The sequence below is a fragment of the Rhea pennata genome, chromosome 1, assembly GCF_028389875.1.
Source record: "Rhea pennata isolate bPtePen1 chromosome 1, bPtePen1.pri, whole genome shotgun sequence".
NCBI classification, from domain to species: Eukaryota; Metazoa; Chordata; class Aves; order Rheiformes; family Rheidae; genus Rhea; species Rhea pennata.
Genome location: NC_084663.1, coordinates 138,970,807 through 138,989,029, shown reverse-complemented (window position 1 = coordinate 138,989,029; position 18,223 = coordinate 138,970,807). Strand labels below are relative to the sequence as shown.

The window sequence follows — 18,223 nt, the reverse complement described above, 5'->3', positions numbered from 1 at the left end:
GAGTTTTATATATACACACATATAGAAAAAAAAATATTTTTTAACATTTATAGCAAAGTCCTACTATTTGTATTTCTTTCCTTTGAGTAATTCACCATCTTTATTTTAGCATGAAGTTAACTTAATATTCTGTGTGTTTCCTAATGCAAGAATGTACTCTGCTTTGTCTTTAATTTGCTGGAAGAAATTTTCTCTCTCTACTTAATCCATTCTACAACTAGTGGCTTTTTAAACAATGATGATAATAAAACTAATTTAGTTGTGCTTCTGCCCATCAAAGAATGACAGCATTGCATTGTTATTCTACTCTAAGAACTGCACAACAAAGCAAAAGTGCAAATACAGATATGAAACTATTACGCTATGCCAGCTTTCTAGATTGCAAAATTTAATTTTAAATACTTTCACAGCTTTAATAATAGGCAGAAAAAGTTACTATTTCTTTGCAAGAAAATTTTAAAAATAACTTTAATAAGAAAAAACTAAAAACAATATTAGGTATGACACTTCAAAGTCAACTTTTAAAAATGTGAATGTTCAAAATTAGACACCTAAATAAATTTTTTAAGTCTCCATTTCCAGAGTTCTTGAAAGCCCGTATCTACCATTCATTTCAGGTATGTCTGAAATTATCCAAGACTTTTATACGAGGAAGCTCCACGTAAACGTGGTGGAAACAGCCAAGCTTTTGTCAGCAAAGTCTGAATTACCTTACTTGTCAAAGTGGTGTAAAGTACTAATTACATAAGCTTACCTTCTACTCATAGAAACTATAAGCAATAAAAAACACTTTAATATCTATACACAAATGGAGCAATTGGCCTAAGGACATACACATTTTTTAAGTGATACTGAGCAAGCAAAATCTTAGAATCCTAGAAATGTTTCTTGGTTACAAGGGACTGTAACCAAAGAGGGAGGGCGACTCCCTATCTCTCAGTATATTCTCTCAGAATATCACTGAAAAATTGGTTCCATATTGATGGATGCCTTTGATGAAGATAATACAGAACTTCCTCTTGAAAAGGACCTAAGCTGGAACATTTAAAGTTTTAGGTTGACTTCTCCACGTCACAATATAATGTTTGTCAATAAGCCCAGAATTGTTCCAAAGTCATTCTTAATCATTTCAGACGTTTTTTAAGGCCCAAAGATCATCTCATAGAGAAATTAGATTCTCCCCATAGCTTCTTACCATAAGCTCACATTTTTTTGGCTAATCTAGACTATTGCTTAGAGAAAAGTGTCTACTCTTACTAGAATTCTCAAATTCTGAAGACTCTATTGCATTTTAGTAAGTTGTTCTTGTGATGAATTAACCTCAGAATAAAAATTGTGCCTGTTATTTTTATACTGAATTTGTCTAGCTCTAGCTTTCCAGTGCTGCATTTTGCTAGGCATTTGTTTGCTGGAGCAATTTACCATGGGTAGTTCATCTTTCTACTGTGATAGTACCAGACAGCAAGATAGGTCTTTGCATGCCATATCACATGGTCAAATAATTTTGCAGTCCTATTTAAAGCAGAGATTTGTCTCTGATTGTGGTTTGCTAGATAAACAGCCCTCCGTCAGAAATCTTAGCACCTAAGTCCCCCATCACACATACACAGGCACTTTGTTTCCCTTTAATTCTCTTTACTAAGCTGAATTATTCCAATAATTTATAACTTTCAAGGATAGATTTTAATGTTTTACTATGCCAGACTCTGATGATTTTATTCTTCACAAAAATATAAAATTTCAAACTATAATAATAGCACAGCTATCATGTAGGAGTACTTTGTTTGAAAATTTCTATTTTTATCTTTCCTTGTCCCCATGCACCGTTATAGAACATATGCCGTGGTGCTGGCTAAAGTACTCTTCAACTCAGAAGTCAGGTTGATGTCCAAATAATTTAAATTGCAGCAGTCAAGCAACATGTTCAACTCCCATTCATGTTAATCAATGGAGGTGTTAATTTCAAAAACAGGTATTTTAGGTCTTAGTGGATTGTACAAGGTTTGGCCCATGAGGAGCAGATCTAATAGGGATGCAGGGGAGTTAGGTGAATAGTGGGGAGGTGACCCACCTACTGCCATTAACCATTACACCATATTCTCTATGTTAGCATTACTAAAACTGTTTCCTTCAGAAGCCTAACTTCCAGCAGTGACTTATCACATTGGTTTCATACTTTCTGTTTAAATGTATGTGAATGCTAAAGAATAACTTGAAAACTGTATCAAAATGACATATTAACTAGTATCTACAGTATTAGCTCAATTTTCTTTGTAATAATTTTGCTGATAAAAAGGTAAGTGGCTACATAGCTGGGTCATACTTTATAAAGACATTCTCATACACATCCATAAAAGCTAGATTACAGAGGCTAATAGGTCTTTAAAATATTTCTAAGGAGCAATTTTTAAAGGAACAGGCATTTGTCATGATTCTCAGCCTTCACAGTCTGAAGTGGGAGACTCTGTTCTGGGACACTGGCTCAAAGAGGAATACACAAAAATAGATGTTGCAAAAAAAAAAAATGATCTTGCATTTCATGCTTTTGATGAGTTTAATTGCAATTCTATACCTTCCTTTTATTTAATTGAAATGTTCAGCTTTCAGAAGGGTGACACTGATATGAAATGATACAGATATGAAGTATGGGTGACTTGGAATGTAACTGAATGACGTCCCTCAAAACTAAAAATAAGATTAATGATCCAGGATAATTTCTGGTTTTGAATAAACAAGATATTATCTTGAAGAATTTTTAGGAATTTTGATCCATCTAAAACCAAGATCTAGTTCAAAAGCAAGAAAGATAGAAACACAAAAATGTGGAAAGTGTTACCTTCAGTGGTGCATGTGGCACTTATGAAACTGTAGATATTTCCCTAAAATATAGAAGAAAAACAGAATTTATAGGCTAGTAAAGATTTAGTAGACATAATAGGACTGGCATTTTGGAGTAAACAATTGATGCATTTGTTTGAGATGTCAAATATGCTTTAACACAAAGAAAGCCAAAGTATATCCAAACATTTAGCATAATTAGGTATTTCCATTCATTAAATGAATGTATTGGTATGGATCAGTAATGGATTTGTAGTAGAATAATATTGTAGGCTTCTTTTGTTTTTAGTCTTTTTTTAATCATGTAAAGAGTAATGCTTTGATTCTTATGTCCTTTTGCATGAACTGCTTGGCATGATCATCAACATAAAATCAACAAGTAGATAAAGACTGTTCAACTAACACAGAGATACTTATTAGCTAGTTTTGTTGGCTTCTTTGTCTTTATTTAATCAGAACATGCAGATTTTCTTCCAAATTTGCAGTTATGGCTGGATATACATTTCCTGTGATTTCCTGAGACTGAAAACCGTGATGGCATAATGGAACATCCAGTAGAAAGATGATTCCAGGGTTTTATCATTTTAATTACATCTTACTTTGAAGTTCCATTTCTCAAAGTCCAGTTCCCAGTGATTAGATTTTATTATGCCTTAGTGGAAAGGTCAGAAAGCTCACGCTGCCAAATAGCTGTTCAGTGTGTAAATGTCTATCCACAGTGATCCAACCTGGTAAGTTAAATTCCTTGTATATAATTAGATTTGTTGTGTAGATTTAACATCATTTTATTACCTTCATTTTATCTTTTTCTCACTTTGGATTTCATCTTGAAATGCAAATCTACCGCTTGGTAGATGCAGTTAACTGCAGTAAAATGCAGTGTTCTACGTTTAGGCACAGCCAGTTCTCTGCTTGGTACCCTGGTTCTTCCAGGATACAAGGTACCCACAGATGCCTCCAGGATACTGGCTTTCTTGGCCATGGAGTTCCTTTGAGTGTTCACCTTGAGGAGATTACTAGGGATTACTAAACACTTCCCAGAGTGACTGCTTGTCAAGACAGTTTCCCATTCTAAAGGCAGAACGTGGAATTTTATTTTCTCTTTAGTTGTACTAAAATGAATTATGCTCATCATGACAACCTAATTAAGCCATTCAACTTTCACAGCGCAGGTAACATTTTTCCTTATTTACTACCCTGCCAATTTCTCTATCTGCAGACATTATTAGCGCTGATGCTATGTCACTGTCTAGAATGATCATGCGTCAGATGGAGTTACTCGCTGGTGAATCTACTTTAAAAAGCCAAGCTTTTTTATATGTGTTCTGATTAATACTTCAATGTTGGATCTATAAGTGACCCAGGTTTTAATCCTTCCCGTATTAATTCCAAGTAGTACAAGGTTTTTAATTAAATGATCGTGTGGTTCTAAGTTAGTACTGCAATATCAGATAAAACCCTATCTTCTGGGAAAGAACTTCCTGGCTTTCCTGTAAATGTTGCATAGGTGGGGATTGATGAGGACTGATATCACCTTCTTCTGGCTTCCTTCCTTACTCAGTGCCAGGGACATCCAGGAGTAGTGTCCTGGATCAACAACAGACTGAGATTTTTCCCATCTTCATTAGTTCATGTCACATAATATGTGCCCAGTCATATGTGGGAACAACCTGAGAATAAATGAGTTCAGAGGGTTCTCAATATCTCTTTCCTCAATACTTCGAATTTGGCAGTACTCAAAAACAAATAGCTAGTTACTTTAACTTACTAGGATTTATTTTGATGCTTGAAGTTAGCTACTGGCTAGAAGTTTTGTACCTGCACACACATTGAATTTTGTTATATATCTGAGTCATAGAACCTGATAGGCCCACCAGCCACAAGCCCAGACCTAACCATGCTAGATGTTAACAAACAAACAAACAAAAAAAAAAAAAAAAAGGAAAAGAAAAAAAGAAAGTAGTAGTCCTAGTCCAGAAAGATTTAATTGCCCTAAAGTGTAAGTATTTGGCCTTTTGTTACTACTATGTTTTCTACTACTATCAGTGATGTTTCTCATTTGTAATCTTGCACTGTAATGCATCAAGGTCATTGCATGCATAATTATCAAACAAAACACAAGATATCAACTTTATTGAAGATAAACACAAAGGGTCTGGTCTTCTAAGGTGCAAAACATGCTTGGCCAATTCTGAAAGTCCTTGAGATACGTTGTTTCCAGTGTCAGCTCAGGACTTCCAGCATCTCTGAAGAGGTACTTGAATCCTGCCAGGTATGGTTCAAAAAAGCAATTAGCAGTATATTAATCAAATCACCTTGACAGTGTGAAAGACTTGGCATAACATGACCAAAAAAAGAAACAAATACCCACCTAATGTAAATGGCTGTATCCTCATCAAATATATTTATGCCAATTTATACCATTTCCTACCTATTTTCCATTAGACACTAAGAACCCATGGTTTATGCATACCTATATTCACACTTTGCAAGAGAGTACATTTAACTTCAAAAAAGTATCTTTTCCCATTTCTATTATGCATCTGAGTAAACTGCAGCCGTAGAAGCAAATGCCTACATCCACTGAAAGGATGTGTGCAAATCAAAGTTGTCCTGGAATAGTCTCCCAATTAATAGTCTTTAAACCTTCCCTAAAAAAACTTTAAAACCTTTAAACCTTTACAACTTTTTTATTTTTTGTCTGTTCACTTTTGGAGGAGGCTATTACACTCTGCACTTTGTCTTAATTTTTAAGTCATTCATATCCTGGCTGCCAACTGCCAACCTGACTCTTGCATTTTCATGCACCTTAAATTATCCTGACTTCAAAGCTAGCTTAACCTTCTCCTTACATTTCATTTTCTCTGGCCTCTTTCGCTTCTCTTTCTCTACTAGGCAAATACTTCTGAAACACCAGCTTCTAAATGCAAGTGGGAATTCCTGGGGTTTATATTACTTTTTTCATTAAAAAAAAATTCATTGTAGACATCCTCAAACTTTTTATGAGGCATTCAGTCTATGATGATTTTAGGCCAAAACAGAGGAACTTCAGTAAATATTTTTAGAATATTTACAATTGTCATGTTAAAGGTTTTTTTTAACCTTTCTGCTCAAACTTTCCCTATGTTTTAGCCTAAAGTTAAACTTTCATTCTAATTAGAATGGACAATTGTATACAAATACATTTGTATACATGTACATTTATATGTATACATTTGTAACAATTCCATTAGAATGGAAAATTGTGCCTGCCAAGAAAACATATAGGTATATCTACCCTGAACACTACAGTTTTGTGTAGAGATACCAAAGACAGTTTTACTGCTGGAAGTAGTCATAGTAGAGAGAATCCATATGAACTAGTTACTCTTTTTAGCACCATGAGTGATTCCAAAGCAGAGTGAATGGTAACATGCAGATATTCATCCTTTAGTTGCTTTCAGGTGTATTGCTCTAATTTCCAAGAGCTGTCAGGCATATCTGAGAAATGGAATTTAAATGATGAATTTGAATAATTCTCCCTATAATATTAAGTGAATGGAATTATACAGTCACTAAAATGGTCAAAGGGTCTGTCAACTTTACAGAAACAAACTCACCTGAGCACTGGCTTCTTGGCCCAGTATATTAACCTTTGCATATAGGAAAGGTCTTAATAATAGTATTTGGCTCAAAGTATTGTATGTCAGGAAATTTTCCTGTCCATGTCACCTTACATGCAATCAAACTTTGTAGATTAATTGGGAAACAATGTAGTGGTACAAATAAGGTTAAAGCAATTAAAGGAAAATTATAAATTTATACTATCCTTTACCTCTAACTTGGAGCCCAAATTAGGTGACCTAAGCTACTATCTTGTAGTCCAACAAGGGCAACTGTGAAGTGATCTTGTGAAGTACACATCTGTCCTGTTAAATAAAGGAAACTTTCATGTTGTGGTTAATATGGCTCTAATAATGGAGATACTGATGCCTTCAAAACTTTTACACTGACCACTTATGCAAGTCAAGGTAGTACTGGTAATATATACCTCAAAGAAACTGAAGTCCGCTAGAGGGGCTAATGAAGTAGGTAGAGAATCCAGACTTTGGACTGAAATTCTAGAAATGTAGTGCAATGAAATGTAATGTAATGCAAGTTTTTTGGTGGGTAATGGAAATATAAACCATGTTTCATTTGACCTTCATTAACCCTGTTGAATCAAGCTTTTTCTTCAGTATGGGCTATAATCAGTTCTGCTGTTTGTGGTTCATCGTTAAGCCAGTACTGTTTGTTTAGTCAGCTGTGAAAAGGGATGAAGAGAGTAGTTTCTTCAGACAAGGTGTGAATGTGATTCTCCCACACACATCCATTTAGGAAAAAAAAAACCGGTTTCTTTAGAGACTCTTCAATGGGCACATCAGGAGAGCCAAGCTGCAGTGGGGTACAGAAAAAGAGATTCTTTTCCTTCTCTTTTAAGTTCTGCCACTCCCCTAAAAATATATTTTTCTTGTGTTATACGATAACTAGAATAGGGTGGGAGGTTTTCAGTAAACCCTCAAGAAAACAAATCTCTATTGATTTACCCTAACATACTTGAAAATGGTCACCTCAAAAAGTTTAGTACTAGCCTGACTGAGGTACTGTGTAGTAAAAATGATCTTTGACTCCACTGGGATTTTAGAGCAGGATAGTAATGCATATTAATTTCCTTGCTTTAAAACACACAGCTTTTTGGTGGTAAAGACATACCACAGTCTCTGTCCCAGCTGAGAGCAAATCCCATAGCAAATGGAACCATTTGTTATGGCTCATGGAAGGATAAAGCACTCCCCAGTGTGGGAAAAAGGTAATAAAAAGATGGATGAATGCCCCATCCTTTTCTCCATTTGTTCAAAAAATCTAGATAAGAATGTTTTAAAAGATAAACTATTAATTGCTCTGTTTCTCAATAATTTATTAAAAAGGTTAAATGCATGATAAAATGTGGGAGAGAAATGGGTTTTCTTTCTTTCTTTCTTTCTTTCTTTTTCTTTTTTTTTTTTTTTTTCTTTTTTTTTTCTTTTCTTTTTTTTCTGTTTTTTTTTTAACCTTTAAGCTACCAAGAAGGCTAATTCTCTCATAACTTTGCTGGAGGAGTCATTGGAGACCTCACATGTTCACTTTGAACTTTGTCTGCCCTGAAGAAAGAGAGTGAGCTAAATTTTCTCCTGAGTGTTTTTCAGAACTTGAGCTAAAATCAAAACTAAATAGTGTGAATAAAACTCACCTTCCATCTCATTATTCAGGATTCATTTGCATAGACTTTTCTAATGTCAGAAGTCCTTCTATTTTTCTTCTGTATAGAAGTCTAGAGACTCCAAGGAATTGCCTAGAAAAGGGTGATAAGAGATGAATTTCTAACATGACACAAACAGGAAACTTCCGTCTTTTACTTTCCGGAGACATACACAGCATCTGATCTTTATAATTTGAGAGGAGGAACAAGAACATAAACCCAGCCTTCCCCACCTTCTTTCATAGTCCATTATTAATAACAGTAACTTCTTCTATATAGTTCTCACATGTGTCCTTCATTATTCTGAAAGAATTGTACAAGATTAGGTTGATTTATCATTGACGTCGTTCCCTGACCTTAAGAAAATGCTGTCTTTTAATCCACCCCACAGAAAAACACTGAACAAATTTCTAAAAGGTGGGTGAAATAGTTGCCACAGCCTGGAGGCAGCAACAGTGTAAATGCTAACAAGTTATTCTGGTTTTACATGTCTATTCACCTTTATATAGATTCTACCACCTCTGTGTCTCAAACTACATGTGTTAATGCTCAGAAAGTTCTTTTGGGCCCTATAAATAGTCCCATAATATACTTGAATGTAAACTGAAATAGTTTCCTCTAATTCTCTATTGCCTATTTTATAAGCATATTTTTGCTCTGCACAACATTTACATAGCACCCAGTTTTGCCACCCATACACAGTCTCTCATTTTATAACCTTTATTTTTCTTTATTTTTCTTTTTTTCTTAGTTTAGCACAATAGCTTGGATTGCGACAACTGCCTATTCAGTTTCAGGGAAAATAAAAGATGCCATCTCCTTCTGAAAGAACAACCACATCTTGAACCCATATGTTTGTATGTGTAGGAAAATTGGAGCTGATTTGCACTATGAGCAATAAAAGCAGGAAGGGGTTACAATAGTGTTAAGAAGGACAAGGAGAGATTGAATCTTTAATGTACCCTTAGGAATGACTGAAGGGATGCAAAACACAGGGAATAGAAGCTATATTTTATTATGATCCACTGTATTGCACCTTTCCCTCTTTCCCAAGTCAGAAATCTCAGAGTCATAGTTCTTGTCAGGAGACTGAAAAATAAATTTACAAACCAGGACAATATTTGCTTAACAGCTAGGCAGAGTAAGAAACTTTTTTCCAAAAGTAAGAAACAACTTCTGGGAGCTAAACTATATTTTCCTCAAAGCTTACGCAAATACAGACTGGCTCTTATCAAAGTCAAAGGAGTAATGCACACCGATTTCAGTGATCAAACATTTTATCCAGAAGTGAGAAGATCAGCACCAGCTACTCACAAGTAGATCTCAGAGTGCTTGACATGGGTGCATCCTGTGCGCTTCCCTCAGAGCCACGGAGTGCCAGGCAGGCTGTCGGCACCCTGGTGCCCTGGAGTAGGGCAGCGTTATTGACTGTAACAATTACAAAATAATGCAAGTAAAATAAAGCGAGTGTTTTCAGCATCGGGGTCAATATGGTATTGTACTTCACTTGTAATAGGAGACATGCTGTTACAATTTGGAGTATAAATACATGAACATCAAGACATTTTAGGAAAAACACAGGAGCAGAATATAGTACATTAATAGTAGTAGAGAGGGACAAGAAGAAAAAAAACAAGCCGGAAGATGGATAAAGTAGATAGCAAGGGAAAAGTGGACAACAGGTTTTATCATACCAGATAAACTTTTGCTAAAGCCTAACACAGAAAACTCAATGAAAAGTTCCAGAAGAAAAATATATATTTTTCCACACTTGTTTCTTCAGAAAATGGTTAAATAATAATCAGGCTATGAGTTCAGCTTTCTTTTCTTTTTTTTTCTTTTTTTTTTTTTTACCTTATTCATTTAATTTGAAAGGTATACATCAACACGTACAAATTAATGGCTACATTTTTAGATTTTTTAAATATAAATCAGCACTTAAAGTAGAATTTATATGAAAAGATAAATGCACAAAGGTTGCACAGAGCAGCAACTGAGGAGGGAAATTAGAGTCTTATGAACAGTCATTGTAGCCTCTTGTACATCTGAGCTGTTGTAGTTTGCACATACACAAGCACAGGCTGAAAAGGAGCACTTAAAAGTTTATTTAAATAATACATTCAAACAGGCAGCTGCCACTATGCTAGACCCAAATATCTCAGCAGAAACCCACCTCTTGACAATTCTGCATTAGATTTCAACATAAAAAGGGGCAGACTGCAAGTAGAACTATTGAGCCTAATCTTGATCACTCTTACACAAGTAAATTATCAACAGATAAAAGTCTGTAAAGCCTAGACAGCAAGGAATCAGCACTGTAAGACAGAGGTGGCCATTCACAATCCCAGTTTCACAATGCAAGAATGAGAAAAAACAAGCAAAGAAAAATTGAAAGCAAAAATTTCAATTTTTTTTTCCATTTCTGTAAAATCTGTAATACAAATACAACTGTATTTTTGTACGCAGTGCCTCTCAGCTCTATGAATAATTTGACCATCATTTTCAAACCTGGCTAGTTAATATTAGGTTGTTAAAACAATACTCAAGTTTATAAACAAATATTCTCCTTTTTTATTGTTGTTGAGCGTGTTGAATTCCTGCTTTTCCCTAGGGCATATGTGGGACCTACAGTGAAGTAAAACAAGTACTTTAGCATCACATAAGAATCTTAGAAATGGTTTTAATGGAGGTGCTATTCTTGCCCCAATTCCCTTGCTCCAACAGAATAATCAGTGTATGAAATTAGGATGGCAGAATCACAGAAAAGTCAGGTTGGCAGGAGGTCTCTTGCCCACCTCCTGCCTGCCCCGGTCCTGTCGAGAGGCAACCTGGCCCAACAACCGTTCCACTGTGGCCTTCCTTTTACATCCTCTCTCACCAGGGCAGTTTCTTTACCCGCTCCAGAAGGTCTTTTACCTATGCTGAAGGTCTCATGAAAACCCAGATCTTCTTCACTGAGGGGTGAAAGAGCTTATTCACACGAGGGAGCTGAGCCCATGGTTTCTATAATCGTCTCCCAAGTGGCGGCTTCTGCCCTCTGCAGCTATAGCAAGTGCCCGTAGATTCACATTGCATGTATCATGTTTTAAACCTACACTTAAATTGTGTGTGATTCATGATCAAAATTTTCTAAGCACGATCACATAGCTACAACCACAATCAGAATTTTGGGAACTATTACTTTATGCCTTTGCCATTTTCTCTTCTCTTACCCTATCTCACAGGGAATGTGGAGGGTTAATGCATTATTAATACGGAAAACATTCAGCTTTTAGGGGTAGGGAGCACTACCACTTATGAGCAGTCTTATGAGTACAATATATATTACTCAGCAACCATACTTCCTTCTCACAAAGGAAGTAATAATTTTTGGCCCTACTGAGCTTACAGATTCCTAAATAAAGAAGTAAAAAAAAAAAAAGATAATTCTAAAATGTAAATGTAAGTACAAATTAAAATACTTTTCAGTAGCTCATTGGTAAAGTTTGCCCAAATGTCACATTTTACTTTAATGGCAACTTTGTGTGCAAACTTTTTAAGAAAAAAAAGTTGTTTATTTTATATGATGCGCTTTTATGCAACTCTAGTTTTATTTTGGTAAGCTCATTTATTATTCTATTTTCTTTATTTAATTGATTTATTTGGTAGAATGAAATCTCATACATTCCCTAATGTGTCATCTTTTATTATTAAAAAATAAGTAAAAATAAGCATTAAGATTAAATGTGCATTGTTATGAAGTCTACAGCAATTTCACCACAGATTTTAATGAAGCCAGAACTGCACCCTAAAACTTTCAGAAACTAGGGGAATGTCTGTGCTGAGATTTTGGAGCCCACTATGCTTTGTTCTCCTCTTTTAAGCACATATTTACAATGGTAAAAGCAGAATGGCAGCTGGTGTGAGTAGGGTAAGTGAGGGGTTTTTTGAATTTAGGAATAAAAAACAGTTTTTAAAAATCCCATAAAAGTATAGGAAAAAATGAATTGACAAAATATTTCCTTTCTCATTTATTTTATTAACCACAGTTTCTCCCACCCATAGGTGTATCCGTTGATCAGTCATGTAAATAGACTCTTTAGAGGAGTGCTAATTTTAGAAATATCTGTAAGTATTTTAAAGTGATTCCATTTTTTATTGAGAGTATTCCTCAAGTATTAGCAGTTCATTTTAAGAATAAGACAATAGTGCCAATCATACACTTATGTTCACTGCCAAAGTGTAGAATTCAGTGGGGGGGGGATGGAAAATAGATATTATCTACAAGACGCCTCTTTCTTTCTTGATCATTCTTTCATACTTTAGGAACATCTCTTTGCAGTATGTTAAGCTTGCAACATGTCCACCACTTCATAGTAAATATCTGAAATCTTTGCACATTCTTCCGCAGAAAGAAATTAGGGACAACTGCCTCAGCTACTATAAACAGAAAGAAGTCCATTAGCTTTAATGGGACTTTAGTATTTTAAACTAATACTGGGAATTCTCCCTTCTGAAGTGTTTGTGATGTAGAGGAAAAGGGAGTGGGGATTTTCCAATCTGAATATGTTTTCTTGATAGTGGTCACTAAGTAGTCATTTTAGATTGATCTAAATTAGAAAAGACACATTGATTTAATTACATTGGTTAGGAATGTGATCTTTTTAATCATTTGTTTTGGGTGAGCACAAATTCTTGTGGCTTACCCAAATAGTTTATTTCATTTTTTTGTTGAGGGGAAGGTACACTGCTGCAACTGCTTGTACACAAATGGAGTGATCTCACTTAACATTATATTTTATGATAAAACTGTAACCATTCTAGTTACAGGCAAGCTCTTTGTTTATCTTGGCTTCAGCTTACTTTTGAGTGGTAAGGAAGATTGTACTTTGTCTCAGAGGGGTGCTATGTTATTGCATGAACTCAGGTTTGCAATGGCCATTTGGAAGTACATGCGTGCAAGCATCTTCATAGGACCTAATGCTGCCTGAGCCAGGCATGTGCGACCCCAGCCTTCGTGAAACCTGCTCTTTCGTATTCATTCCTGCAGATCTACCAAGCTGGAGGGTTCATTCTGTTCTTTGGGCCTTCATGAGAGGATCCATGTGGAAACACTCCTTCCTTTCAGGCAAATGCATGCGTACGCACACGCACACACACATGCACGAACTGCTCTACACACTCACGGGATGTCTTCTCTGGGTCTGACAACAAAATGATGTGATCGGGAATACTAAAATTCAAAATAGAGCATATAGCTACATTTCAAGGGTTTTTTTTAAGTAAAATAAGTTGATGACTGTGACCTTTTTTCAGTTTAAGAAATAAAAGGGAAAGTGGCTTCTCTACAATTCCTTTCACTATAGCATTTTCTGAGAAAAAAAGAAAACTCTACATAAAATTTATTTGCTGCTCTCAAAATGAATATAACAAAAAGCATAAGGAAAAGATTACTACTCTGTTCCTCATTTTTGGTAGATCTGGGACTGGACATAGATTAATTCCAAGCTTCAGGCTTTGATTACTACTGAGATATGCAGAGTACCTGTATATAAATGGGTGGATAGACAGCAATATGGATCTTAGTACCTAAGTAAACAATAGAAATCTTGCAATGCAACTGGAGCAACAAAGCCATTTCTTTTTAAGGTATCAGAAGGTAGTAAAGGACTGTTGGCAGATTGGTCCCATTGATTTCATTGGACGCTTCATGAAGCTAAAGGCTGTGGATTAGGTTCAGGATATGTGTTTTTAGATGAAGCATGTTTGTATATTATGTCTGTGTTTGCTGATGTGTGTAAATACAAATATATAAACATTCATTTATGGTTGTGAACCCTCAAATTATATTGAAAAATAGGTAATTTTATGACTTTGTTTTGGTTGATAAATCTGATAAATGCTTTGCTGTTTTCTTAAACAGGAATTTTTAGATTTAATGAAAGAAAATATCAAGCAAAGTTAATATAAACCTTACCAGAACGATTCAGACAATCTGTGTCTTTGCAAGCAATTAGGAAGCTTCCACTGAAGGTCACCTTTCTAGGAGGCAAGTTGTTCAGAATTTCATGGCACTGAACAAAAGAAAGATAAAAAGTAATTCTATTCTATTTAGTGACCAAATTCTAGTTGCAGACATTCACTTGGTTCTAGCTGGCAAATAAATCTTTTTAGCTGGGCTACTCACTACTGATACAACAGTCAAAATAAACATTAATGAGCGGAAATGTAGGCTATAATTGAAACTGTATGATCTCTGTGAACCTTGCAGCTGCTTTTACTCCCAATTAAGTCCAAGTTCATCTTGGACTGTGATTTGCAGAACTAAGAGACCATAAGACTAAAAGAAAAGTGATTGCTGCTCTATCTCGAAAGTTACAGAACAATCAGCTTGAACAATAACACAGTCTTACTCTAATTTTGAAGCTGATTTTCTGAATACTATAGTGTTGAAATTAGAGTAGCAATCCCATTTTATTTGGTATGTTTTTAACTTCATAATATCACTTTGTTACAATTCTTTGTATATATATTGCATTTTATTTTCAATATTTTCACCTCAAGCTAATTTCAGGATCAGGTTCCTTCGAGCTCTAAAAGGAAAACAAGTGAAGAAACATGCAAAATATCTCACATTAAGCATATAAAGACACAGCCTCTATTCTTATCACAGAGGGATCAAACTAAATTTGTTGACATACAGAAATGGAAAACACCGAAATTAGAGTTACAGTAGACCACGTACAAAAAAAAGGTGATTTTTCATCTAATCTTTCTTTCAGAAGTATTTGAATTTTGATATTATATATAATGGCTATTTTGAATTCAAAGTTTTACTTAAAAATAGTAAATTTAAACACTATATTCAAGTTCACTTTCAGTTCCACTTTTGGTATATTTCTGAAAACTGTGCTTACCTCACATATCTCGGTTATGCTTTTTTCAATCTCTCATGGTTGACAGAGTTAGAGATATAATTTATCTAAGCCAGAATTAGATCATTTTTGCCCTTAAAAAAAAAGAAAAAAGAAAAAAGAAAGAAAGAAAGAAAGAAACTTAGGGCTTAACAGCTAATTGTATTCTAAGGCTAAGTATAGAAATAGCTTTAAAAAGAAGAATCCTATGCAAATGGCTCAAAATATTTCGGGTTGACTCTTTCACAGATTTGCATCCTTTATTACAAAATTTTGATTTAATTTAAATGAAATGTTTAACAGTCTTGAAAATAGAAAAACTAAAGAACTTGGTACAGACAAAACAATGTAACTATCTTAATATTCTATCTATCTTCATATTTCTCTTCTTTAACATGAGAAAAGGAAAAAGAAACAGTAACATATACACATAGCCAAATGCATAGAGGAATCATAAGCAACTGCAGCTTGTAAAAATATTGCCAGTCACAAATTTGCCATGACATAATGCAGAGGAAGCTATAGTTTGAAGCCAAAGCTGTCAAGTCTGATTCTGGAAGTCTCAAATTGCATAGTGAAACTTAAAAACATTATGGAGATATTCAAGGAGAGTGGCTAAGGGGCATACAGGAACTACCTCATTCCTATTATCTTTCCTAACTTGTGTTTCTAATATCAACATTAAAGCAAACACTGAAATTAGTAAGAAAAAATCAGCACTATAGAATTCAGTAAAAAGGAGGAAATGTGGCATCCATATATGGTATGCGGGTGCAGCAAGTATATGCTACCAGGCACTGAGTTTTCAGGTTGTTACTTCAGTCAAAACAATCCCTATTTTTGCATGAAAGAAGAGGAGAGCAGAGCAGAGCAGAGCAGAGGAGAAGAGAAAGGAAGAAATACAGAAAAGAAAGAAAAGAGTGAGCAACTTCCCTCTCACTTACTAGCATTAACAGGCAAAGTAGGAATACTTGATTCAAAAAATAAGGACACTAAAGAATTTAGGAAGTATTTTTGTTATAATGGAGATGAACTGATTTATTGAATCTGTTTCTCCATCACTACTCCATCTTTTATATAATCTACTATGTTATTCAGGAACTGCAATAGCACACACAAAAAAAAGATTACCTAAAGAGGTTCTATTATATCCACTACTTTTCCAGTAGTTATAAGGTATTGAAACTGAAGAGCCTTATGCTATTCCCATTGAAATTGTGGCAAAAACACTGTTAATTTCAAGGAGAACAAAAGAGAGATTAAAAATAGATTTGGTACCTGAAAGTCTTTATTTAAATACCCAGGGTTTGAAATTGTTGGCCAAAGTGTGGAAGCATATCTTGGATTTTTAAATATTTGCTAATACTGCATTTTGAACACTGTAGTATTGTATGTAATGTGTTTAGTAGTGCTGTATTTTAAAGTTAATTATAACAATGGGCTGAGTTTCTTCTCTCTATCATGTATCCTTATTTATATCCTCGTAGAGAACTGAAGCCAGTGAACAGAGGCCATAAACATATGAAGTAAACTAGAACTGTATAAAAAGTAAGACTGAAAAGCAGGTCTGACTTACTAACCTTGTATTAGTTTGGTTTACTGCTAGAGAGGTTGTGGACCATTATATTTTCCTTTGTGTCTTCTTTCTTGGATAAACTCCCTGAGAAAAGTTTTAGAATATGAAAAAAAAAAAAAACAAAACTATGGGGAAAATTGCTTTAAACAAAACTACTTACATTAGAAATAGAAAAACAGTCACTTTGCATGCACTCATAAAAATACAGTGTATGCAAATTTACAATGCAAAGTAAAACTTCTGTGTTGCCAGATTATCAATTTTAAATGGAAGTTTGTATTAAATATATTGATATTTAATTAGATATCCAACCAGATATTTTGACATCTCAGAAATACCACTTTGAGAAGCCTAGGTCTGTAGACTATAAGGCTAGAAAGCACATTGTGATAGTTTAGTCTGAGCACATAAGACCATAAAATGAGCCATAGGACTTCTTTATATTTGTCCCTTTTGAAATTCAGGAGCTATGCTTGATTTAAGATTACAGTTGGAGAATATCCACACCAGTTGGTTCACTGGTTAATTTCCTCTGCTCCTAAAAACTTGCATTTATGCCCACATTGTCTTTAACTTTGAGCTGCAAATATTTCCTACATTTGTGTAACAGAGTGAGGAACGCTCTATTAGCTCTTTTCCCAAACATCAGTTCTTCTAGGCTGGTAAGTTACTTATTGATAAGTTAAACAGATCACTATCTTTAAAAATAAGCCATTTTCCAATCCTTTAATCATTAGCAGTACTCTTCTCTGTAGTCTCTCCAGTTTATCGTCATTCATCTTAAACTGCAGATAACTGAATGGGACTAAGTAGCAGTAGCACCACTGCCAAATAGATAGTATAACCTTGATTTTCCTTTTTTACATTTCCTTTTTGTCTGTACAATAATCGTGGCAGCTTCTTTGGCCATGGCACCTCCCTAGGCATTCAAATTCAGTTTGTTTTTTGCCACCATTAACATTACTTGTATGAGTTTCTTCAGAATCCTTCACCTCGCTATTATTTGTTCCTAAAAATAACTGCTTACATTTAGAAAAGATATAGCATACCTGGCATGCTTAAGTAACTACGGAAAATGAATTAAAAAAATCCATTTTCAAGTTCTTGAATCAAAAAGTTTGCATTTGGCAAGGGAATCCATACATTTAAGGTATTTTACTGAGTAGCCCCTGTGAATTACAAGAAATCTTTTAAAGTATAGAAAATATTATACAATACAAAGTCAACAGAAACTGGGAACTATCACAGTCTGTGTCTAAAAAAGAGTTGTAGTTTGAATCAGGAATGCACTTCTGAAATGAATCACCCGATTCTCTCCCCTCACTGCACTTCGGTACACACAGCAGAGCAATCTCTGTGCATGGGAAACGGCTTCCTTTTGAACTGAACTCAACCAGAGATGTGCTTCAGGAATGCATCAAAGGTGCTCCAGCTGTCACATGGGAGGCAGCCCGTGGCACCAGACTAGAGTTAGATGCCCCCAGTGCGGAGATGCATCTGGCTGTTGGTGTTGGTACAATGCAGATATTTGGGTCCCAGAACCACTGGCATCATCATACACATCTGCACCATGCCACCTGCTTATCTAGACATAGCAACATCTTGTTTCATGAAATTCTTGTTTGCTCGTTCATGCTCTGTACACTCTTCTCATGCAAG

General features: G+C 35.0%; 1 long non-coding RNA gene across 1 annotated transcript; it reads right to left on the bottom strand.

Annotated features, from left to right (window-relative positions):
* Window positions 1-5,002: 5,002 nt before the first annotated feature.
* LOC134139855 (uncharacterized) lies at window positions 5,003-16,646 on the bottom strand. The gene is made up of 6 exons (XR_009958273.1): window positions 16,569-16,646; window positions 14,992-15,083; window positions 14,052-14,148; window positions 9,410-9,523; window positions 8,087-8,188; window positions 5,003-5,103 (listed from the first exon to the last, which is right to left on the bottom strand). It is a non-coding gene; the product is annotated as an uncharacterized LOC134139855 (long non-coding RNA).
* Window positions 16,647-18,223: the final 1,577 nt, after the last annotated feature.